Source organism: Eumetopias jubatus, unplaced genomic scaffold, assembly GCF_037043125.1.
Source record: "Eumetopias jubatus isolate StellerSeaLion01/CBP00866 unplaced genomic scaffold, mEumJub1_p1.0 scaffold_1, whole genome shotgun sequence".
Classification (NCBI taxonomy): Eukaryota; Metazoa; Chordata; class Mammalia; order Carnivora; family Otariidae; genus Eumetopias; species Eumetopias jubatus.
Window position 1 is genome coordinate 161,177,907 of NW_028274807.1, and position 19,182 is coordinate 161,197,088.

Here is a 19,182-nt window from a genome sequence, read left to right on the forward strand (position 1 = left end):
AATGTCTATCACTCTGTTACACAATTGGTACATCTATTTTCAGTCGACTAAATCATGCACATTGACGTCCAACCTCCCTTGGTTCACATCTCACTCTACTACTTACTGTGTGAGCTAGGTCAAACTCACCTGTAGCAGGTCTCTGTTCCCTGTTCCCAAAATGGTGAAAATAATCTTTCCTTAAGTGATTAAAGTAAGGACAAATGGAGATGATCCAAAGGTGTAGTACAAGGGCATGGTAGGCGCTCAATAAATATGGGTACCCTTCCTCAACACAATGTAAGTCTGTCAAATAACCACTCTTTTAGCTCCCACTACTCAGAGACCTCTCCCTGAGAAAGCCTGTTTCTAGAGCATGCATGCTTTGTTGATCCTGAAGAGCTCAGAGCACACAGTAGGGCTACTTAGTTGACTGATCAGTGCCTTCTGCAGAGGGACACTACTGGAAGAGCCAGTTTACTCTCGTCCTCTCTTCCCTGTCATTCCTCATTCCGGGGGGAACGCGGGAGCGGGGGAAGTGGGGGTGATGGCTGAGACAGCGGTTTGCGGATTCAACATGGCGCCGTCCTTCTCATTGTACGAGCCTCAAAGATGGCAACAACCAATTGGGGGCAGACATGTTTGTACCACGTGATCTAGGCTCAGCCCAGAAGCGGCCGGAACGTGTCGCAAGATTGAGGCGGGGCTCCTCCCCCGCACTCTTGGCGTCTAGAGTCTCGTGACAGGTACTTCCGCTCGGGGCGGCGGCGGTGGCGGAAGTGGGAGCGGAGCCGGAGTCTTGGCCATAAAGCCCGAGGCGGCGGCAGCGGCGGCGTTGAAGGCTTGGGGAGTGCCGAGGAGTCAGCTGGAGCCGTAACTTGAACTTCTCCTCAGCCCCTGTCCTCCCTTGTACTTCCTTCTCGGTGGGAGCCCTAGCGACGCGTCCGGCCCGGAGCCCCCAGCGGAGCGGCCGCGGTAAGCAGCGGGCCCAGCCTGGCCGGTGGCCTGGCCCCATCCCCCTCCTCAGCTCCTCGTTCGCCTGGGCCTCGCGTCGTCCGTACCTTGGGCAGGCTCTGGGCCCAGCGCAGGCCTCGCGGGGAAACCCAGCGTCGCTCAGGGCCCAAGAGCAGGCTCGGACCGCACCCGGCCGGGAGATTGGGGGGAGGTCAGAGGTCGCCGGGTGTGAGCTCTGGCCGGGTTGCCGACCTCGGGCGGGCGATCCCAGACGCCGTGCTTCCTGGTAGTATCGAGACCCGGAGTGTCTCCTGATTTGGGTGGTCTCTGGACACTGGGGGCCTGCGCCGCGACGGGACGCGCTATTGGGCTGAGTGCCTGGGAGCAGCGAGCCGGAGTGTGTCGGAGCTGACCGCGCCCGCCTCCTTGTCTGAGGACGCTGTCCCGGGCGCCGCCGACCGCGCGGGCCTTGCTAACAGGCTCCCACGGCTGAGCCACGTTCCCATCTGTGTCTTCAGTTGAACAGCCTGACCCTGTTAAGTGAGAGAGGTTTCCTGACGGCAACTGAGTCAAGGCAGTGAGTCAGGTCACGTGCATTGGGCTCGCCCCAAGCACTTGTATACACTTGAGACGCTTCTGGCTCTGGGAGACGGGGAGCTTTTTGTCCTAAGTATGTTGTGGTAAATCCCGAAGGAAGTTTTCAAACTTGTTGGGGGAAAGTTGGTGGTTGGCTGTAGAGCTGTGTTTGGACTCCACCGCGTCGGGGACCTCTTACGACCTTAAATCAAAGCTTGATGCCTAGTGGTTCGTAAAAGTGGAAAATTGAGAATAATAATAGCAAACATTTGAGCGCTGGTTGTGTTGTGGGCAGCGCGGCAAAAACTTTTGCACAGATTTTTATGTTTAATGCTCAGAACAGCCCTCATGTACCATTATTGTCAAAGAACGGAGAGGTTAAGTTGTTTGTCCAGGGTCACACAGCTAGTAAGTTAAGGAGCGAAGATTCAAGCCCAGGCAATCAGACTCCAGAGGACTGTACTCAGTCTCTGGGTTTTACTGCTTTCCGATGCTCCTGAAGTTTGTGATCTATCTTTTGCCACCTGGTATCTCCCTCTCTCTGCCTCCTTTGTTTCTAGTGATGCCATTTGAAAGCCTCTTCTGGTTCTACCTTACAGCTACCTTAGTTCTACCCTAAAATCGTAAGATATTCCATTTGCGGTTGTGACTTTTAACACAGGTTTTTGTAGTGTAGTGCCAGTATTAGAAGCTCTACAGTTTTAGCAAAGTGCTTAAATGGGGTCTGAAAAATTTTGTTATGTAAATGTTTTGTCAAACGAATTAATTCTGGCAATCCTGCCATGTGAACCTTAAAACCTTAGTACATGGGTATCTAGCCAGTTGGTTCTTTCCTGTTGAAAATACTCTGTCTTCTCTTTGGATTCCAAAAGAACAGGCTCTTGTCTCTTCCTTGTGACTTAAGCAGCTGATTAGCCGCATGACTTCTCATCCATGGATTAATAGAGTCTATTAGTGTGTTTCTCTTCAGACTTTGGAGAGTTTGCTCAGATTTGAGTCTTAAGAACTGGAAGGTGAATTGTGAGTACTTCTGAAGATACTGTCCCAGCCAAAGCTTAGTCGTCCCAACCCTGTTGTATTCTATTTTTTTTAACTCTGCTACCTAAAAATATGATGTATTTAAGTGAGTAATAAGTATGGTAGTCTTAAATTAAATAATGTTTAAATTTAGAGAGTAATGATGAGCACCTTTTCATTCATTGAGATGTTTTGAGTATTAGGCATTACTGGTTATTGACTCAGGGAGATCGGTGTGGTTATTGCCCTACCTAAAGGAATTTAAAAATGATGTGTGATCATGGCCAGGAATTCTGTTGTGGAAATGGCTTGGTGGTAGAACCTGAGGCTTTTGGAAAGAGGAGTTGTTTGTCATCTCTGCAAGTGAATCCATAGTAGGCAGTCTGGTATTCTGGCCAACTTGAAGCCTTTGTTAATCATAACAGCATTTGTATGGTTTGCTCTTGAGAGTATAGAAGATAATGTTACAGTTTCAAATTGATCATGTCTTTGGAAGAGAAGCCTTCAACACTAAACTTGTTTTTCCTTTTGCTCTAGTGGCATTTTGTTATTCACTTGAGGGAGTTCATGTCATTGCTATTTGATACTGCAAATGTTTGCTGTTGCACTGCTCTTTGAGCAAAGGCACATTTGGCATGCTGGATTTTTTTTTTCTTTAGCTGATGAAGAAAGTTTAATATAGTGCCCACCAGTTACAGTTTACTAAATAAAGCCCTATGCCACCCCATCTCCTGCAACCGCCCTGGCTCCCCTTCTTTAAAAGGAAATGTGAGGGGCACCTGGGTGGCTCAGTTGGTTAAGCGACTGCCTTCGGGTCAGGTCATGATCCTGGAGTCCTGGGATCGAGTCCCACATCGGGCTCCCTGCTCAGCAGGGAGTCTGCTTCTCCCTCTGACCCTCTTCCCTTTCGTGCTCTCTATCTCTCATTCTCTCTCTCTCAAATAAATAAAATCTTTAAAAAAAAAAAAGGAAATGTGAGTTTTGTGTTTGTGGTAGAACTGCATGAGTAAACAAACAGAAGGGTGGAATGTAGGAGAAAGCACTCTAAAAATAGTTTTGTTAGTATATATCTCCAGGTAATTGTTAGTGATCACTTGGGTATTTGATTGTTTTATTATGTTTTGTTTGTGCCTACCAGGCCTAAGCCCCCAAATCCCATAAAAAGAGCATTGCTTTATAATAATGTATCGCTTTGAATCTGATTCCTGACCCCACCGCGAAGTGAAGTTTTGGTTGTTCGATTAGCTTCTAATAAATCTCCAAAGAGAATTGCGCTAATATCATTTCTACCCTTATATTGGTATTAGCCTTTCTGTGCAAAGGTGTAGCAAACCCAGACCACACTCTTGTGATAGTCTTCTATGCACCGCTCCTTTCTGAGATTTGACATAAATATGTACTATTATTCCTATGGTAAAATTGTTTAACTCTGCATCTGTGCAATTCAACAAATAAGGCCAAGGATTTGACTAGATATTAGACTAGGAGTTACCACAGGCAAGGTTTCCTGGGGAAGTAAGGAGGAGGAGTCCTCCTGAGTAAGGCTAAACGGTGGTTTCCCTTGGTACTGCTGTCATCCTCCGAAGGAGACTGAAGCCCTAGAAATGAGCACCACCCTCCCCAAACGCCTGCGGCTGCTGGCTTTCTGCTGACTCTTATCTCCCATGTAAGGTTGCCATTGTATTCTCTGTCATCCATTCCTGTGTCACCAAACATTTATCTGTTAATGCCATCTAATAGATCTCTGTGCTTCTATGTCTGCAGTTTGCTGCAGACACATTTTACAACGTGTTGATCTCTTCAGTTATTTGTTCTAATGTGTTGATTTCTTCAGTTATTTGTTCTCACATCTTCCTTCTATTTCTGCCTTTTCCTAAACACAGAAAAATAGTTTGCATTAATGTTTTAAAACTTCTTAATGGTGATCGTGGTCAGTGTGATTTGTGAATCAAAGGTAAAAGTGATGTGTGGTGGATGAAATCAGAACAGGCTTTTTAGCAGTGCCTCTGACTAGTTTCAATTTTAGTACTCAGGCTGTGATTTCAAAAACAAATTTAAGAATAGCTACTTGCAAAATGTCTCTGTGGGGGAGGAAGAAAGCTTGGGAGTTAGTTCCAGTGGTGACATACAGTGTTGGCCTTGCTCATTTGCCTGAGGATGCAGTACTTAGTGCAGGGGACCTCAAGCCTCTCCTGGGCTGTCTGTTTTGGTGACGTCATCACTGCCGTGGAGATAAGTTTTTGTTGTCCATTTCCTGGTCGACTTGGACTGCTTGCGTTGGGGCAGAGCAAATCTGAGGAAGCAATTAAGGGAGGCCTGGGGACCTGGTCAGTGTTAGGAATTCTGTAACTTCACTTGGCTCTCAAATGAACTTGCTTGTGTGACTGCTGTCAGACACGGTGAAGGAGCTTCTCTGTTCTCTCTGACCCTTCAAGATGGCTTGTGCTAGTTGCTTACTGGCTTTCCTGGAGTTACCTAGCTCAGTTCAGTAATCCTTTAAAAATTACATTGTGATCTAAATAGTTACATCGTTGGTTTCTAATTTTTGCATGCAGTTTTAACTAAAAGTTTATTTCCATTTGATGAACTTTTAATTTGGGTAATTGAGAATGCGTGATAAAGCCAGTACGAATTAACTTTTTTATTTTTATTTTATTTATTTTATTTATCTATTTGACACAGAGAGAGCAATAGAGGGGGCACAAGAAGGGGGAGAGGGAGAAGCAGGCTTCCCCCCGAGCAGGGAGCCCGATGTGGGGCTCGATCCCAGGACCCTGGGATCAGGACCTGAGCCGAAGGCAGACGCTTAACAACTGAGGCACCCAGGCGCCCCCAAATTAACCTTTTTAAAAACCCAGTTGTAATAGCACAGACTTTATAAAAAGTAGTGCCTCTTACCTATAGTATTTAGTCAGTCTACCAACAGTGCTCTATGTACTTAAGAGATCTGAGGACCCCAGAAATAACTCTGGGTCATCCGGACTGCCCACAGGTTCACAGCCACTCTTAAATCCTGTGACCTCTGCCATTCAGTTGACGGTTGCTAAAGAGTATTAACATTTTGTAGAAACCTTCTTACATGATATTTGTCTTTAAATACTTTTTAGTGTTTGTATAGTGCTTACCATTTACATAGGATTTCATTTGGTCTTCCCAACATCTCTGTATGCTGAGAGGGTAGCCTTTTCTGTTTTTCTGCATGAGATAGTTCTGGGTCCTCAGGTGGTCCAGCTGCCAGAATATTAATCTATGTCTGCTGAAACACATAGGTGTTTTGTTTTGTTTAAGATTTTATTTATTTATTTAAAAGAGAGACATAGCGAGAGAGGGAACACAAGCAGGGAGAGTGGGAGAGGGAGAAGCAGGCTTCCTGCGGAGCAGGGAGCTTGATGCGGGGCTTGATCCCAGGACCCTGGGATCATGACCTGAGCCGAAGGCAGATGCTTAATGACTGAGCCACCCAGGCGCCCCAATACATAGCTATTTCTGATGCACCACCCTTTCTGATTGTACATGATGCCTTAAAGATCTCAGCGTTTGACTCCTTGTAAAAAATGTATTTTTCTTCCACTACCGTTTATTTATTTTAAAATTTTGTTTTTTGTTTTATCTCTACGCGGAACATGGGGCTCAACCTCCCAACCCCAAGATCAAGAGTCACGTGCTCTTCCAACTGAGCCAGCCAGACCCCCCCCCTTTTTATTTAAGATGACATTTCTCAGAGCACCTGGGTCGCTCATTCGGTTAAGCGGCCGATTCTTGATTTCCGGCTCAGGTCATGATTTTGGGGTCCTGGGATAGAGCCCCATTTCGGGCTCCTCGCTTAGGGAGTCTGCTCTAGGATTTTCTTCCTCTCCACTCCTCCTGCTTGCCCCACATGCATGCGCTCGCTTCCTCTCTCTCAAATAAAAAATCTTAAAAAAAAATAAAATGACATTTATCTTTTGCTGGTTATTAAACGTCAGTTCTTTTTTTTTTAAGCTATGGGTTTTTTTTTGTTTTTTTTAAAGATTTTATTTATTTATTTGAGAGAGAGAATGAGAGCACAAGAGGGAGGAGGGTCAGAGGGAGAAGCAGATTCCCTGCTGAGCAGGGAGCCCGATGTGGGACTCGATCCCGGGACTCCAGGATCATAACCTGAGCCGAAGGCATTCGCTTAACCAACTGAGCCACCCAGGCGCCCACGTCAGTTCTTTTTTTTTTTTTTTAAGATTTTATTTATTTATTTGAGAGAGAGAGAGAATGAGAGATAGAGAGCATGAGAGGGAAGAGGGTCAGAGGGAGAAGCAGACTCCCCGCCGAGCAGGGAGTCCGATGTGGGACTCGATCCCGGCACTCCAGGATCATGACCTGAGCCGAAGGCAGTCGCTTAACCAACTGAGCCACCCAGGCGCCCCCACGTCAGTTCTTTTTAAGGGAAAAAAAAAAAACTAGGGAAATACAGAAGTAAAAAGAAAAAAAAATCCCAGAGGAAGACCGCAGTGTTATTTTCTTCCTGTGAATGTATACTTTAATATCTTTCTTTTAGGAAATTGAATAAAATATAGTGTGGGAATTTAACTATGGGGGGGTGTGAACACCTTTGGATCTTTGACCTGTGGGATCTCTCCTGAAAAACACTCAGAGATGGGAAGCTGGGGATCATGAGACTAGCTGTGTCTTTCAGATATTTAATGATAACAGGTGCAGAACCTGATGCATTCAGTTCAAGAATAAAGTTATTTGGCATGGTGACACTGGATAAGTAAAGTGTTGCCCTTATTTTTATTTTTTAAAAGATTTTATTTATTTATTTATTTATTTATTTGACAAAGACACAGTGAGAGAGGGAACACAAGCAAGGGAAGTAGGAGAGGGAGAAGCAGTCTTCCCCACGGAGCAGGGAACCCGATTCGGGGCTCGATCCCAGGACCCTGGGATTATGACCTGAGCTGAAGGCAGACGCTTAACAACTGAGCCACCCAGGTGCCCCGAGTGTTGCCCTTATTTTTAAATACTTTTTCATTTCTATAAACTTTGAAGGAGAACATACAGAAATGCACACAAATAAGTGAACTTGGAGAATTTTTATAAACTTAGAAGCCCCCTTGTGCCTCCTTCAAGTCATTATCCTCCCCTCCTCCTAGGGTAAAGAGTGCTGATTTTTTAACACTGTAGTGTGATTTTGCTGGATTTGGACTTTGTATAAATGGAGTTATACGCTGTGTACTCTTCTGTGTCTGGTTTCTTTGATCCATTATTGTTTATGAGATTTTGTGTTGAGTGCAGTTGTAAACTATTTTCATTGCTGAGAAGTATTCCATTATGTGGTATACCATCATGTATTTATTGATGTTTATTTCGGTAGCTTATAATTTATGGCTCTTACAAATAATGCTGTATGAATGTTCTTGTGTCTGCCTCTGACTAATATATGTACACATTTCTATTATGTTAATACCGAGGAGTGGAAAGTTTGAGTTTTAGGGTATGTATTTGTATTCTTTTGCTAGGGCTGCTGTAACAAATACCACAGACTGAGTGGCTTAACCAAAATAAATTTATTTTCCTGTAATTCTGGAAGCTAGAAGCTCAAGATCAAGGTGTTGGTAGGGTTGATTTTTTTTAGAGACTTTTTTTTTAAGATTTTATTTATTTGACAGAGAGTACAGCAGGGGGAGCGGCAGGGAGAGGGAGAAGCAGGCTCCCTGACGAGCAGAGCCCGATGTGGGGCTCGATCCCAGGACCCTGGGACCACGACCTGAGCCGAAGGCAGGTGCTTAACTGACTAAGCCACCCACGCGCCCCTTGTTTAGAGACTTCTTAGCTTGTAGATGGGTGTCTTCCCGTGTCTTCACATGGTCTTTCCTCTATACCTGTCTGGATCTTAATCTCTCCTTATAAGGACATCAGTCATATTGATTAAAGCTCACCCTCATGACCTCATTTAACCTCAGTCACATCTTTGAAGACCCTGTTTCCAAAGATCGTCACATTTTGAGGTTTTGGGGGTTAGGACTTGAATATATGAATTTCGTGGGGATACACTTCATCCCCTACCAGTATCTGTTACACTTTGGTAGATACTGTCAGTTATCCAGTTGTTGTACCAGCTAACACTCCCACCAGCAGTATTTGAGGGTTCCAGATATTCCACATCTTGCTAACACTTGTCTTCTTTTTCATTTTTTTGCCCCTCTGGTAGGAACCTGTTTTTTTATGGCCCCATTCAGTACCAGTGTAGGTAGTCCTTGAGGGAGTAGAGAAGTTGTTTCTGGAGCTGAGTGTGTTATAGTTTGAGACATCTTGTAAATGTTTTGTAAATCCATTAGGGTTAGAAAAGCAGAATGGTTTCAGTCTAGTGAGTGGGTAGTCCTCCATAGTTGCCCTTGTGGATTAGTTTTTGCATTTATAATCTGGATCCATTCCTGGTGGTGGAATTGGCCTAAAAGTATCATCTGTGGGATATAAATCTAGCCATAATAAACAGTGCTTTCATTCAAACTTCTCTTTGATCTGCACTTGAGTTCTTAAAATATTGGATTCCTTCATACACATGTTAGAAATAGGCCTGTTTGCATGGTCTGACTGTCCATTTAGATACTGGTGTTTGACCCAACAGCTTTCTGGCTGAGTGATCTTGAGCTTTTTTGTACATCTGCTCTAGACCTTAGTTTGGTTGGAATAATTTTACATGATTTTACCCCTCCCCCACTCTAAACTCCTGGAGGGCAGGGATGAATCCTTCTAGGATGGATCTTGAGATATTACTCAGTAAACTTAAAATTTTTTTTTCCAGTTCTAACTTTGCACAGTAAGTTACTATTTGTAGCATGTAAGTTATGCTTCTGGGCCAGTGATTAATATGTAGAGCTTTCCTGAATGCTAAACTGTTCGGTGTTCATTTGACAGATTTTTATTGTCTGGTATAAGAAAATACTGCTGGCAGCTGTGGGGAGCATAAAATAAAGATCACTGGAGGTTTAGGAATAATTGTTGTGTTTTTTTTAAGATTTTATTTATTTGACAGAGCACAAGCAGAGGAGAGAGAGGGAGAAGCAGGCTCCCTGCTGAGCAAGGAGCCTGATGTGGGACTGGGATCATGACCCGGGCCGAAGGCAGCCGCTTAACCGACTGAGCCACCTAGGCGTCCCAGGTTTAGGTATAATTGTGAAAACAAGGCGGATGAGAGTCATAAAAACAGCTTAAAGAAGATGCTAGAGGTGTTCAAATGGCTGGGTTAAGTCCGTGTGGAGTGGAGTTTTGGTGTGGAGGCAAGACTTGGGAAACCCATTATAATTGGAGGGAATGGCATAAGCAAATGAATGGAGGTAGGGAAATGCTAAGGCAAATGGAGTAGCTGCAGTATCTCCAAATTGGGAATGATCATATATGTATGGGGGCCAGATGGAGTGGGGGAGGGGAGGCACTCCAGTGCCTTCTTGAAGGGTTTATGTTTAACAAAGTGATACTTCACTAGATAAAGCTAAGATAGGACATAATCCTCTCACTTGAACCTCACGACCCTATTGAGTAAGGCAGGTGGTACCCCAGTTATGAATAAGGAATGACTTTGATGTTATAATTTACCTAGAGAAACAGATATTGAGAGATTAGTGGGGCTAGGACTCAGATACAGATGTGTTTAAGCCTTCAAAGAGGTCCTTCCTCAGAAGTGTCTTTAACATGGGTTAAAAGGAGTTGGCTTGGGAGGGATGGGATGGAGAAAGAACAGTTTATGGTTTTACTCTTTAGCTAGCCAGCCCATTGTGGGCTCCTCTTATCACTTTATGGACAATCTATTTTACTGGGTAAATGCCTGAGATAACTTAGGGTTGCTAGCAAAAGCTTTGAGCTATTGAGAATAGTTCTGTGTAACTGTTAAACTAGCTATCTGCTTTCCAGTCTGTTTTACCAAAAAAGAAAAAAAAAAGTCACCATCATCCAGGTCCCTAGCTAAAGACTCAGCTCTTGGTTTGGTACCTGCCTTTAGAAAGCTTGAGAGCAGTGGGGTGCATCATAGTCAAGAGTCTATTGGGTTGGGGCACCTGGGTGGCTCAGTCGCTAAGCGTCTGCCTTCGGCTTAGGTTGTGATCCCGGGGTCCTGGGATCGAGCCCTGCATCGGGCTCCCTGCTCGGCGGGAAGCCTGCTTCTCCCTCTCCTACTCCCCCTGCTTGTGTTCCCTCTCTTGCTATGTCTCTGTCAAATAAATAAAATCTTAAAAAAAAAAAAAAAGCATCTATTGGGTTGGACTGCAAAGTCCTCAACAGGAATTGCTTTCCCAGGAACTTGCTTCTTTGTAAAAGTTGCTTTAGTTCCCCCCACCATGACTGATACATGGAACAAAGTGTATATATAATCAGTCTCTTGTGGAGATCAGCTGTTACCTTGTTTAAGCTTCACTTCAGAGTTCAATCCAAGCAGCAGATGAGTTGTGACTGTCTCTTTCCAGATAAGGAAATGACCAAAAGGAAGTGCTCAGTATCGTGGAAGCCAGTAGTGGGATTGGAACTGGCGCTCCATATTCCAAGTTATCAGATGTTTCTTTAACCCTAATAGTGGTGAGAAAAATAACATCTTATCTGGAAGATCAGCCTATGTAAATTTTTTTTTAAAGATTTTATTTATTTATTTGACAGAGAGACAGCGAGAGAGGGAACACAGCAGGGGGAGTGGGAGAGGGAGAAGCAGGCTTCCCGCCAAGCAGGGAGCCCGATGTGGGGCTCAGTCCCAGGACCCCGGGATCGCCACCCAGGTGCCCCAAGCCTATGTAAATTTTATTGTTCAGTTTTACTTAAAAAGAGTTTTTTTTTAAAGAAGGCTGCTTTGGGGCGCTTGGGTGGCTCAGTTGGTTAAGCATCTGCCATCGGCTTAGGTCATGATCCCGGGGTCCTGGGATCGAGCCCCACATCGGGCTTCCTGCTCAGTGGGAGCCTGCTTCCCTCTTCCACCCCGCCCCTGCTTGTGCTCTCACTTGCTATCTCTCTCTCTCAAACAAATAAATAAAATCTTTAAAATAAAAATTAAAAAATGAAAGATGTTTTGATTATTCTGTTTCTTTTGAAATAATGAGTTTTCAGGTAGTCAGTTTTCCAGCAACATGAGACTGAATAGGCTAGGTTACTCTGCAGCAACAAATAACCTCAAAATGGTTGAAAGCAACATAGGTTTATTTTCTGCTCATGCAGCATGTGTAGCGTGAGTTTTCCAGGGGCTCTGCATCATTCCTACTTCAGTTGAAGGAGCAGCCACGATATGGAATATTGCTGGGTGTCTTGGCACAGTGAAAAAGAACTATTGGAGGGTCTTGCTCCTGCAGTTAAATGTTCCAGCCCGGGATGACACGTCACTTTGGCTTACAGCTCACACTGGCCAGAATGAGTCACACCATAGAAGAAACTAAGGATGTGATTCTCCCGTGGACCTGGAAAGCACAGAGTTGGAAATATTTGGGAAAAAGTACCAGTTTTACAGTGGCTTGCTGCAGTAATAGCTGTTGGGGAACGAATGGCTCACTTGTAGATTGTTGTTCCCATCAACTGGCAGTTTAAATGCCAAAAAGGATACCAAATTGCCTTACTCACAAGATCACCTTTCTATCCTAAGAAATCTTTCTTTTTTGTAGAAATCTGTTTATTTTAAACAATGTGTGATAATGTCAATTTAAGTGCCTCCAAGTACCCTTTGCAGAAGTAGGTGTGAAAGAAACAATTTGAGTCTGAGTGAGCGTTCCTTTGCCTTCTCTGTTTTCAGTGTTGGAAACCTATAGACTTACTAGATGTCTTTTAACTGATTTCTCACCCTCCCACCTCCTGTCCCCCTTATAAGGTGCAATCATATAGTCTTAAAAATACTCCTTAGGTCCTCTTCCTCCCCTGCCTGCAGAACCCTTGGTTTTCCATTGCCCTTGGTTATGTCCCTCCACACACCGCCTCTGGTTTGTCTTCCTGGTTTTGTCCTTTCTCTGATGCACACCCTGTATTGTTTTACTTAACCCTAAGTGGTTTTACTTACCCGTTCTATACCACACTTTGTTCCCTGTTTCCTTAAGCTTGGTTCCTGCCACTTCCCTTCATTTCTGGGTTCTGTCTTTTGGTATCCTGCCTGGCTCAGGTACTACCAGCTCCATTTTTAAAGTTGTTTGTGGCCACTTCAGCCCATACTATTGTCAGTTTTCACTGAATGCCTATGACTGGTATTTCATATATGTGTCTTACACACACTTTATATATGTGCCTTGCCTACTCTAGGAGAGGGGCTTCAGGGTAGATACTAAACTAATTTATCTGTTTTCCCTAATCATTTGGAAGGAAGAACTGAAAATATATTCTCCAGGTGGTTTTTGGTGTATGTATGTGTATGTTCTCATCTGTTGTGTTTTCTGGCTGAAAAAAAGAAATACCTGTAAATTCTTCACATTGTTTGAAATCAGTAGGCCAGAAGCTGTAGGATTTGGGAGAGTTCCTTAAGCAGGGTCACAGTATGACTTTTAAGTAAGTTACCTAAGCTTCCGTTTCCACTTCTGAAAGATGAGAGTAGCGGATTGGCTGTCCTCAAGGTCCTTTCATGTTTTGGCTTTCTTTGGCTCTTGATCATACTGCAGTGGCTTTTGCAATATCCCAACTGTCAAGATGACACCATCAGAAACTTTGAAGACCCTTTAAGCCATTTCAAAAGCTATCACCCACAAGGAGCCCTGCTCATTCACTTCTTTATGAGGGGCAAAAGTAACCTCACCATAGGTGGTTAGATTTTTCTTTTTTTTTTTTTAAGATATTTTTTAGAATTTATTTGTCAGCGTGAGCACAAGCACAAGTAGGGAGATGACAGGCAGAGGGAGAAGCAGGCTCCCTGCTGAGCCAAGGAGCCCAATGCCGGACTTGATCCCAGGACCCTGGGATCATGACCTGAGCCGAAGGCAGATGCTTAACCAACTGAGCCACCCAGAAATCTCTAGGTGGTTAGATTTTTTCTAGAATGGACTTGTTTCTAAATTACAGAAGCAAGTGAATAGTTCTCTATCACACTTCTGGATGATTTGGTGACTATACTTCCAGACTTACATGTTTATATATATTTTTTTAAGATTTTATTTATCTTAAAAATATATATACTTGTGTTCTCTCTCTCTCTCTCTGTTAAATAAATAAATAAAAATCTTTAAAAACAAATTTAAAAAAATAAAATTTTTCTGTATGTACTGCACACCTTTCCTTGTCAGTACATACTTTTTTTTTAAAGATTTATTTATATGAGAGAGAGAGATCATGTGCGTGCATGTGCAACTGTGTGTAGGGGGGTGGGCAGAGGGAGAGGGAGAGAGAATCTCAAGCGGACTCTGCACTGAGCACAGAGCCCAATGCAAGGCTTGATCTGATGACCCTAAGATCATGACCTGAGCCAAAACCAAGAGTCAGATGCTTAACCAACTGCGCCACCCAGGCGCCCCCAGTACATACTCTTTTTAATAGCTGTATAATATTGCATTTACCAAGTTTAACCATCTTCTAAATGAGTGTTTCAGTTACTTCCAGCTTTTCTCTTTAAGAAAATTATTTAAGGGGCTTCTGGCTGGCTCAGTCAGTGGAGCATGTGACTCTTGATCTCGGGGTTGTGAGTTAGAGCCCCACATTGGGTCTAGAGATTACTTAAAAATAAATTTTTTAAAGATATTTATTTAATAGTTATCTTCATCCACTTGTTTGATCACTTCCTTAAAGTATAGTTGTTATTCATACTTAAAATTTGGTATTCATTACCTTACTGCCTCCAAAAATTTGTCTACTTAACATTTGTAGCTCGAGAATTCTATTTATATAGTTGCCGATTGTCAGTTTTCTTAATGGTTGCCAGTTTAACTAGTTGGAAAAATTTAAATGATACCTTGATACCTCATTTCCATTTTATTGATGAGTAGATTAAGTTTTTTTAAAAAAATATTAGCCATTTATTTTTCTTCTGTGAATTGATTTTCTCTAATGCCCAAGTGAGGCAGGTTGGTTGTTTTAACCTAAACTTTTTATATAGCAAGAATATTGACCCTTTTTCATGTTGTAAACATTCCAGGCTTGTTTCTCATGGCTTGGTTTGGTTAATGGTGTGTTTTTGTAGTAAAGAAACTTTCCTGTGCATCAAAAACTAATGATGTAATATAATGATTAACGTAACAATAAAAATTTTAAAAAATTTAAAAAAAAAAGAAACTTTCCTGTGGTCAACATCGTCGATTTGCTTTGGTTTTGGGGTTTCATGTTATCATATTAGGCCTTCCCTATCCTAAGGGTAATAAAAACTGTTTTTCCCTAGTACTTAGCACATTGGAATTCTTTTTTTTTTTTAATTATTATTTTATTTATTTGACAGACAGCGAGAGAGGGGAACACAAGCAGGGGGAGTGGGAGAGGGAGAAGCAGACTCCCCACTGAGCAGGGAGCCCAATGTGGGGCTCGATCCCAGGACCCTGGGATCATGTCCCGAGCCGAAGGCATATGCTTAACGACTGAGCCACCCAGGTGCCCCGCACATTGGAATTCTTATGTATGATGCAATATGACATCAGAATCTTTCCAAATATACAGTTGTGCCAGTATTTTGTTATATTGTCATCCTTTTCTCACTGACTAGAAATCTTTTTATCACACACTAATTACCCACCTACATGTATCTTTTTTAATTCTTCTGATCCATTCTTTGTCTCTGGGACAGTACCACTGTCTTACTTGCTTCTGCTTCATAATATATTTTGATAAGTTTAGCAGTTTTCCATCTTTCATAGAACTCTGTCAGAGTTAGGCTCAAAATATGTTTGCTTCTGATTAAATTGGTTTTCTTTCTGCTCCCTTGTCCTGGTCCTTTAATCAGTTTGGCAGTTTCATTCATCAAGAAATTTATAAGAAGCTTTTTCTAAGGTGCCCTGGCAGAGAGAGGCAGCTAAATTCTCTCCCCTATGTCTGGGACAAATACTGTGCAATATCTCATATAGTCAGTAGGTTTTATTGAGCACCATCACATCCCAAGCCTTGTGCAAGGTAGTAGCTCTACAAACAGTAGAAAACCTGGTTTCTGACCCCCAAGGAGCCTTGGGTTTGGTAGGGCAGTGGTACATATCTTTCAGTCCTTGTAACCCAACTGCCTTAGGTGATGGATTGAAAAAAGACTTTGGAAAGCAAGTATTAGGTTTTAAATTATGTTCATGAAGTTCTTATGCATTTCATGTTTTGTCTTCTATGGTCATTTCTTGCAGTATTTGAACACACAGTTCATAATCCACACTCTAGATGGATTTTTTTTTTAACCAACTTTTCTTGTTTAACTTTGACAAATTAGATTTCTTTGTCACTCCTATTGGAGGGTTGTAATAGCAGATTCCACATGAGTGTCCCAGACTTGGCATCAGCTAAAAATGTGTTTTTTTTTCTTTTTACTAATTAATTGTAACAAATAAGAAGGGAGTTGGGGCGCCTGGGTGGCTCAGTCATTAAGCGTCTGCCTTCGGCTCAGGTCCTGATCCCTGGGATCGAGCCCCGCATCGGCCTCCCTGCTCAGCGGGGAGTATGCTTCTCCCTCTCCCACTCCCCCTGCTTGTGTTCCCTCTCTAGCTGTATCTCTCTCTGTCAAATAAATAAATTCTTTTTTTAAAAAAAGGGAGGGGAGTTAATTAATTTTTACAGATAAAGAGGACACCATCGGGCCAGTCTTTATTTCCAGGGCTGTTGAAAAAATGTTAGCAGTTTGAATTGGGAGAAACGATTGTGTTTTAGACAGGAAAAAAGTACACTTGGTCAGCGGGTTCTTACTTTTTTTCCCCTTGCTTATCATCTTCTAAAGTTGTAGCTAATCATTTCTGCATGACAACAACATGAAATCCTGTCTACATGTGACGGGATTTCACCTGCCACCTGCCCCTGCCAAATTGCTGTCTTCTGTGGCTTGCAGGTCTGTGTGCCCATAAAGTAATCTGGAGATAAAGAGCATCCGTGATCTACTTGGGGGAGAGAAAGGCCTGCTGTTTCTGTGAAGGGTGGAACCTTGTGGCCAGACTTAGCCCACTGGAGAGGTGAGGCAGTAGCAAGATTCCCCTTGTGAGTTTGGGAGGGGGGGTGGGAGGGGAGTGAGGAGGAGCTCATGTTGGTCAGCCTTGTAATGTACCCCCTCCCTAGACAGATGGTGTATACAGTTAGTGAATAACTTCACCTCTGGTTGTTCATGGGCCAAAATCAAACAGTGCATGTCAGAATCTGAGGAGTTGGTTTTTCTGCTTCCCACTGCTGTGGTAGAGAACAGGTTCCACCTTTGGTGACAGGGAAAGTGGAATGTAGTCGTTCAGACATGCAAGCATCCAAAGGATGCTTTGTACCGGGTGCTATGCTAGGGAAATACCAAAGGAGTAAGATAGTTCCTGTCCTGGAGGAATTTTTCTTTTTGACTATGTGACACATGAGGAGCCACCCACAAAAGGGGATAATGAAGTGTGAAAAACATTTGATAGTAGGCTTCTGGACAGGTGTTCAGTTTTTGGATGTGAAGAGGTAATGATAAACTTCATACATCTAATTGTACAGAAGGAAACCTTGAAAACAAATATTTTCCTACCTTAATCCCTCCTACTTTAGACAGTGAACCCTGTAAAGTTGCTTGGTTTTGACCTACAGAAATGACATTTTCATAGGTTTCAACCTAATAAACAGAAATGGGAGCATATCTTGTTCTGTACCCTACCTTAAAAACTAACTACATTTTAGAATGTTCACTCATAATACATGTAAGTCTGCCTGTGTGCGTTTATGTGTTTTGAATATACATTGTGAAGCAGGGGCAGAATTCTTTTCACCACTTGGGTTTTCTTGGCTGCGAGAGATGCATCAAGGAAAGGAGAGAAGTGGACCCATGACCTTCCCAGTATGTTAATGTGGCCGAACCTGGAAGTAGGGCATCTAGATTCTTGGCAGCAATTGATTTGAGTTGATAGATTTGAGAGGATGGTAGGCCTCGAAAATGAGGAGGAAAGATTGGGACTGAATACAGTAAGGAAGCTGGCGTGGTATACACTACTACTCCGTGTGGCAGGCTTTGTGTTTTCTGGGTATGTTACTATTCAAGAGCCCAGGTAGGAAGTACTATGATGTGGCTACAGACAAACAGATTTGTGGTACTCTCATTTTCATATTGACCACATTTCATAATCTGCCCATATTTACATATTTGAAAAGAAAATGACGAAATATGTGGGACATTATTTTAGTTGCAAGGATTTACAACTAAAATAGCGTGGGTAGAGGCACCTGGGTGGCTCAGTCGTTAAGTGCCTGCCTTCAGCTCAGGTCATAATCTCAGGGTCCTGGGTTTGAGCCCCGCATCGGGCTCCCTGCTCGGCAGGAAGCCTGCTTCTCCCTCTCCCCCTCCCCTTGCTTCTGTTCCCTCTCTCGCTGTCTCTCTGTCAAATAAATAAATAACATCTTAAAAAAATAATAAAATAAAATAGCATGGGTAGGATATGCGCAAGCCTGGTCTAAGATGGTGACTGTGGCTCTAAAAGCAGGGACACCTATTTGACAGGTTTTGCACAGATAGGGTAGGCATGGGCAAGCACAGCAGCGATGGTGAAAAAGGAAATAGAGCTAACTGCTCCTGAAAAAATGGGATTAACCATTAACCAAAGATGCATGGGCAGTGCTGGCATGGTGTGGTACCGATTTGTATCCATTTCTGGTGATACTGAATATAAGTTCCCAACTTCCCCTATTGCTCCTAACCAATGATTATATTCATAGTGAACTCATTCATATTCACAGCTATCGACAGGTTAATTGTGAGGTAGTTTGGCTGTTTTTGGAGGGAGAATTTGGGAATTACTGACTGTTAGACATTAATTTCCCAGACATTATAACTCCTTATCCTACTGATACAAATTTATTGCTTCAAAAAGGCATTTTTTTAAAAATTTTTATTTATTGGAGAGAGAGAGCAGGGAGAAGAGCGGTGGGAGAGGAACAAGCAGACTCTGTGCTGAGCGTGGAGCCCAACATGGGGCCTGAGATCATGACCTGGGCTGAAATCAAGAGTCAGACGCCCGGGGCGCCTGGGTGGCTCAGTTGGTTAAGTGTCTGCCTTCGGCTCAGGGGTTCAGGTCATGATCCCAGGACCCTGGGATCTAGCCCCACATCTGGCTCCAGCCCCACATCCCATCTGGCTCCCTGCTCAGCAGGGAGCCTGCTTCTCCTTCTCCCTCTGCCTGCCAGTCCCCTTGCTTGTCCCCTCCCCCTCTCTCTCAAATGTATAAATAAAATCTTAAAAAAAAAAAGTCGGATGCCCAGCTGACTGAGCTACCCAGGCACCCCCCCAAAAAAAGGCATATTTTAGGGAGAGAAGGCTTCTGGAGTGAGAGCTAAGTACTTTAGCTGTATGGAACATTCTTTGTATCCTTTCTTACATGTGCTTCCAGAAAGATGCTTCTATTAAGACAAAGGAAGCTAAATATTTTAGCAAATATTCAAGTCCCTAATGTGTTCTGAGCACAGAGTTAGAAGTACTAACTCCAGCTGTACCTTCAGAGCACTGGACAGTTGTACCTAGAATAAAGACTTTTGAAGTAAATTCTATGCCGTGCTCCCATCAGCCACCTCATAATACTACATATCACTTCTGGTATTTTGAACAGTACTTAAACCCAGGAGCCA

General features: G+C 43.2%; 1 protein-coding gene across 2 annotated transcripts in view; it reads left to right on the forward strand.

The window, feature by feature from the left end:
• The first annotated feature begins 735 nt into the window (after window positions 1-735).
• RAB7A (RAB7A, member RAS oncogene family) overlaps window positions 736-19,182 on the forward strand; it is a 76,180-nt gene continuing 57,733 nt past the window's right edge. Inside the window, exon 1 of one of the 2 annotated variants that reach the window (XM_028101639.2) lies at window positions 736-954. The gene's annotated coding sequence lies outside the window, so the exon portion shown is untranslated. Of the gene's footprint in view, window positions 955-16,469; window positions 16,563-19,182 lie in introns of those variants that run through there. The other variant, XM_088027003.1, reaches the window with a different exon arrangement.